The sequence below is a fragment of the Arachis stenosperma genome, chromosome 1, assembly GCF_014773155.1.
Source record: "Arachis stenosperma cultivar V10309 chromosome 1, arast.V10309.gnm1.PFL2, whole genome shotgun sequence".
Classification (NCBI taxonomy): Eukaryota; Viridiplantae; Streptophyta; class Magnoliopsida; order Fabales; family Fabaceae; genus Arachis; species Arachis stenosperma.
In genome coordinates this window covers 83,993,329-83,999,228 of record NC_080377.1, presented here as the reverse complement: position 1 = coordinate 83,999,228, position 5,900 = coordinate 83,993,329, and the positions used below count along the sequence as shown (strand labels likewise).

General features: G+C 38.5%; 1 non-coding gene across 1 annotated transcript; it reads right to left on the bottom strand.

Moving 5' to 3' along the window:
- Nucleotides 1-5,180: 5,180 nt before the first annotated feature.
- Nucleotides 5,181-5,288, bottom strand: LOC130947709 (small nucleolar RNA R71). Its single transcript, XR_009072779.1, has one exon. It is a non-coding gene; the product is annotated as a small nucleolar RNA R71 (small nucleolar RNA).
- Between the last annotated feature and the right edge of the window lie 612 nt (nt 5,289-5,900).

Genomic DNA, 5,900 nt, shown 5'->3' with positions numbered 1-5,900 from the left:
TAGATACAAAACACTTAGTTATCCAAAGAGATGCTGGGCATCAATGATCCTAGGAAGAATTAATGAGCCATGTGTCTGTGGTGGAAAGATGTTGAGCAAAAAGAAAAGAAAATAAAGCCAAAGGCTATGCTGCAACATTTAACACCAAACCTCTAAAAGTATAATAAGCTTGTTAAGCATTGTAAGCCAAGAAAAGTTAGCAAGGGAGGAATCAAAAAGTGAGTCTTATAACAGCAAGTTTAGCAAACCTTTGATGCAAAATGTGTATTATGCAGCAGCAACAATAAATGAGTTGTCATTGTCTGCATAAATGCCCCATAGATCAAGTTCTGCTATCTGCATAATAAGGATATGCATTCTTTTCTTATTCATTTCATTTACTCTTAGTTTTGATGCTAGCTTGGGGACAAGCAAGGTTTAAGTTTGGTGTTGTGATGACAAGTCATCATATACCCATTTTTCAAGCTAATTTTACTTGTTTTGTTAGCATTTATGCACTTTCTTGTATCCTAAGTAAGTGATTTGGAGTGAAAATGCATAACTTCTTTAAATCAAGCAACCACCATGAAATTAATGATAATCCATGAGGTTTAAGCTAATTTTAATTGAATTTTAATTGACTTATAAGCCTCTTGAATTTAGTGATACTTGGAGTGGTTGTTTTGGTTTATTGTAGGTGAAGAAAAGAAAAGAAAATGAAAAGCGTGGCCTAAAAAGTGTAGCACAAGAAAAGGAAAGCGTGGCCAAAGAGGAGAGAAGCGTGCCGCATTGCAAGGAGGAGGCAACATTGCCCTCCACAAGGGCACACTGCCCTCTAGGAGAGCAACATAAGGTGACCAAGCAAGATGAGGCAACTCTGCCCTGCCCACTCCAAGGGCAGAGCACAAAATGTGCCTTGAAACCAAGAGAAAAAGAACCTTGCCCTGCCCTTGTGGAGGGCAGAATCGGGCTCTCCAAGGAAGAAATTCAAGAAAAGATTGTCACCCATGCATGCTATAAGGATCGAACAAGGAACCATGAGGAAGCTAGGCACTAAGGCCCACTACCGTGCCAAGAAATCAAGAAAATTAATGAAGCGTGTGCGTCCTCCGTGGTTCGAACACGGGACGAGAGAGTTGGAACATTGCCCTGCCCTTGGCGCGGGCAGGGCAGCATCATGTGTGTGGCAGCACCATGCACGCACCAATTTCGATCCTGGCGCACCAATTTCCTCCCCTGGAAGCACCAACGCGCGCACTCCACGAATCTGGCGCATCATACTTTTCTGCCCTGCCCTTGGCGCGGGCAGGGCAGCATTTCACGCATCAGGCTGCGCCAAGCACGCACCAGACGCACCAATCTTCCGCGCCAACAACGCACCATGCATCAATTTTCTGCCCTGCCCTCCACAAGGGCAGGGCAGCCTCCTGGGAGTGAATTTTCATGGGCCGAAAATTCGAATTAAAACACCATTTTAATTCATTTCTTCACCAATTCAAAAGCCCATCCAAATCCCAAAATCCAAGAATAGAAAGTGTATAAATAGAAGCTAGTTTGATGTAATTAGGACCTTTTAACAACTTTTGAACTTTTGAACCTTTACTTTGGCATTTTTACCTTCACTTTTGAATTTTACCTTTCTTTGAGCTTTGGCACTTGTTCTTGGTGACTTGACCGAGAATTCTGAGAATTGGGGAGGAGAATTGATCTCTCTTCTTCCTCATTCTTGCCTGAGCACTTCTAATCTTTTGTTTCTGAGTTTTGGGTGTGTGAAATTGAGGAAATTCTGTCTCAATTCCCATTCAAACTCTTTTCAATTTGTTTTCTGCATAATTCAATTTAATTTCTGTTATTCTATTGCTTCTTCTTTAATTTTCTGTCAATTGTTTTGATAACTCAGATCTGGGAAGGAAATTGAGTTTTAGGCTCTGCTACCTAAGCTCTTGAGTCCTGAGATCAAAATTTACTTTGGGTTCTTCTGTGAACCTTGCTGCATTTTATTTCCTTTTTGTTTGAATGCTTATTGCTTCTGATTTAATTTTTGCTCTCTTAATTGTTGCCATTTACTTTCTCTTTGTTTAGATTCTGCAATCCCAGTCCTCAAACCCCTTTTATATTCAAGCCATTTATCTTTCTTGCCATTTAAGTTACTGCAATTTAAGTTTCTTGCACTTTAAGTTTCAGTCATTTACTTTCTTGTTCTTTAAGTTTCTGCAAATTTACTTTCCTGTTCTTTAAATTACTGCATTTCTTCCTTCTCCCGTTACATTTACTGTCATTTACTTCTTGTTAAACACAAATCACTCAACCAAAACTTGATTCGCTTGACTAAATCACCCACTAAACTAAAATTGCTCAATCCTTCAATCCCTGTGGGATCGACCTCACTCATGTGAGTTATTATTACTTGATGCGACCCGGTACACTTGCCGGTGAGTTTTGTGTTGGATCGTTTTCCACACATCAACAACCACCTCCGTTCTACCTTAGATTGGGTGGATATCTCTTGGATTCTTTAACCAGAATCTTCGTGGTATAAGCTAGAACTGATGGCGGCATTCAAGAGAATCCAGAAGGTCTAAACCTTGTCTGTGATATTCTGAGTAGGATTTAATGGTTGAATGACTGTGACGAGCTTCAAACTCCTGTGGGCGGGGCGTTAGTGACAGACGCAAAAGAATCACTGGATTCTATTCCGGCCTGATTGAGAACCGACAGATGGATAGCCGTGCCGTGACAGGGTGCGTTGAACATTTCCACTGAGAGGATGGGAGGTAGCCACTGACAACGATGAAACCCTTGCATACAGCTTGCCATGGAAATGAGTAAGAAGGATTGGATGAAGACAGCAGGAAAGCAGAGAGACGGAAGGGACAAAGCATCTCCATTCGCTTATCTGAAATTCTCACCAATGGAATACATAAGTATCTCTATCTTTATCTTTATGTTTTATTCATATATCATTCATAACCATTTGAGTCTTTCTGACTAAGATTTACAAGGTGACCATAGCTTGCTTCATACCAACAATCTCCGTGGGATCGACCCTTACTCGTGTAAGGTTTATTACTTGGACGACCCAGTGCACTTGCTGGTTAGTTGTGCGAAGTTGTGTTTATGCCATGGTATTGAGCACCAAGTCTTTGTTGCTAGATTAGGTATTTTTTTTCAGAGTTCTTAAGAATGAATTCTAGTATTTCAAGGTGATGTTCTTATCATCACCAAAGCTGATTGATTCTCATCAATTTAGCTCTTGAATGCAATGTCCTGCTGAAGCTTGGCTAGCCATGTCTAATTTCTTTAGACTGAAGCTTTAGACTAACATTGCATGATTCTTGGAATTCTCATTAAGAATTTTGATACCTTTATTTTCTTCTTCCACTTAATTTTCGAAAAATCCAAAAAAAAAATTTACAAAATCATAAAAAACAAAAAATATTGTATGTTTCTTGTTGAGTCTAGTGTCTCATTTTAAGTTTGGTGTCAATTGCATGTTTCTGTTCTTCTTGCATTTTTCGAATTCATGCATGTGTCTTCATTAATCTTCAAGATGTTCTTGATGACTTCCTTGCTGATCTTTGAATTCTCTTGACTTGAGTATTTTGTGTTTTTCTCATGTGCATTCTCATGTGTTAGTGTCCGTAGTATACAAACTGCTAAGTTTGGTGTCTTGCATGCATTGTTATTTGATTTTAGTTGCATTTTGATTATTCCTCATTATTAAAAATTCCAAAATATTTTAATTTGTGTCTTTTCAAGTCAATAACACAGAGAATTGAAGACTCAGAACATACAGCAGAGGAATTATACAGAAAAAGCTGGGCGTTCAAAACGCCCAGTGAAGAAGGACAGACTGGCGTTTAAACGGCAGCCAGGGTGCCTGGTTGGGCGTTTAACGCCCAAAAAGGTAGTGCATTGGGCGTTAAACGCCAGAATGTGCACCATTCTGGGCGTTTAACGCCAGGATGGCACAAGAGGGAAGATTTTGTTTTTAATGCAAATTTTTTTTCAAGTTTTCAAAGTTTTTCAAAATCAAATCTTTTCCAAATCAAATCTTTTCAATCAAATAATTTCAAAATCAATTTCTTTCCTTTTTTTTTTCAAAAATACTTGCTATCAATTAATGATTTGATTCAACATTTCAAGTATGTTGCCTTTTCTGTTGATAAAGGTTTAATGTTTGAATCATATCTTTTCTTGTGAGGCAAGTCATTAATTTTTAAAATCAAATCTTTTTAAAATTATTTTCAAATCATATCTTTTCAATCATATCTTTTTAAAACCATAACTTTTCACTCATTTCTTTTTAATCACATCTTTTTCAAAATAGTTTTCAATCATATCTTTTTGATTTCTAATTTCAAAATCTTTTTCAAAAATTACTTGATTTCTTTCCCACTCTTGGTTTTCGAAAATCAATTAAAGTTTTTCAAAATGTTTTTAAAATCTTTTTAATTTAATTTTTGAAATTTCTTCCCCTCTTCTCACATCCTTCTATTTATGGAGTATCACTCCTCCTCAATGCACAATTCGAACTCTATCTCACTAAGTTCGAATTCTTCTACCCCTTCCTTCTATTTTTCTTTTCCTCTGACACCTCAAGGAATCTCTATACTGTGACATAGAGGATTCCATATTTCCTTGTTCTCTTCTCTTTTATATGAGCAGGAACAAAGACAAAGGCATTCTTGTTGAGGCTGATCCTGAACCTGAAAGGACCTTGAAGCGAAAGCTAAGAGAAGCTAAGGCACAACTCTCTGTAGAGGACCTAACAGAAATCTTCAAAGAAGAAGAACCCATGGCAGCCGAAAACAACAATAATGCCAACAATGCAAGGAAGGTGCTGGGTGACTTTACTGCACCTACTCCCGACTTCTATGGGAGAAGCATCTCTATCCCTGCCATTGGAGCAAACAACTTTGAGCTTAAGCCAATTAGTTTCTCTAATGCAACAGAATTGCAAGTTCCATGGACTTCCATTGGAAGATCCTCATTAGTTCTTAGCTGAATTCTTGCAAATCTGTGACACTGTCAAGACTAATGGGGTTGACCCTGAGGTCTACAGACTAATGCTATTCCCTTTTGCTGTAAGAGACAGAGCTAGGACATGGTTGGACTCACAACCTAAAGAAAACCTGAACTCTTGGGAAAAGCTAGTCAATGCCTTCTTGGCAAAGTTCTTTCCACCTCAAAAATTGAGTAAGCTTAGAGTGGAAGTCCAAACCTTCAGACAGAAGGAAGGAGAATCCCTCTATGAAGCTTGGGAAAGATACAAACAATTGATCAGAAAGTGTCCTTCTGATATGCTTTCTGAATTGAGCATCATAGGTATTTTCTATGATGGTCTCTCTGAACTATCCAAGATGTCTTTGGATAGCTCTGCTGGAGGATCTCTTCATTTGAAAAAGATGCCTACAGAAGCTCAAGAGCTAATTGAAATGGTTGCAAATAACCAATTCATGTACACTTCTGACAGGAATCCTGTGAACAATGGGACAAATCAGAAGAAAGGAGTTCTTGAGATTGATACTCTGAATGCCATATTAGCTCAGAACAAGATATTGACTCAGCAAGTCAATTTGATTTCTCAAAGTCTGTCTGGAATGCAAAATACACCTGGCAGTACTAAGGTGCTTCATCTGAAGAAAAAAGCTTATGATCCTGAGAACCCTTCAATGGAAGAGGTGAATTACATGGGAGAACCCTATGGAAACACCTATAATTCTTCATGGAGAAATCATCCAAATTTCATGGAAGGATCAACAGAGACCTCAACAAGGTTTCAACAACAATAATGGTGGAAGAAACAGGTGAGCAATGGCAAGCCTTTTCCATCATCTTCTCAGCAACAGACAGAGAATTCTAAGCAGAGCCACTCTGACTTAGCAACTATGGTCTCTGATCTAATCAAACCACTCAAG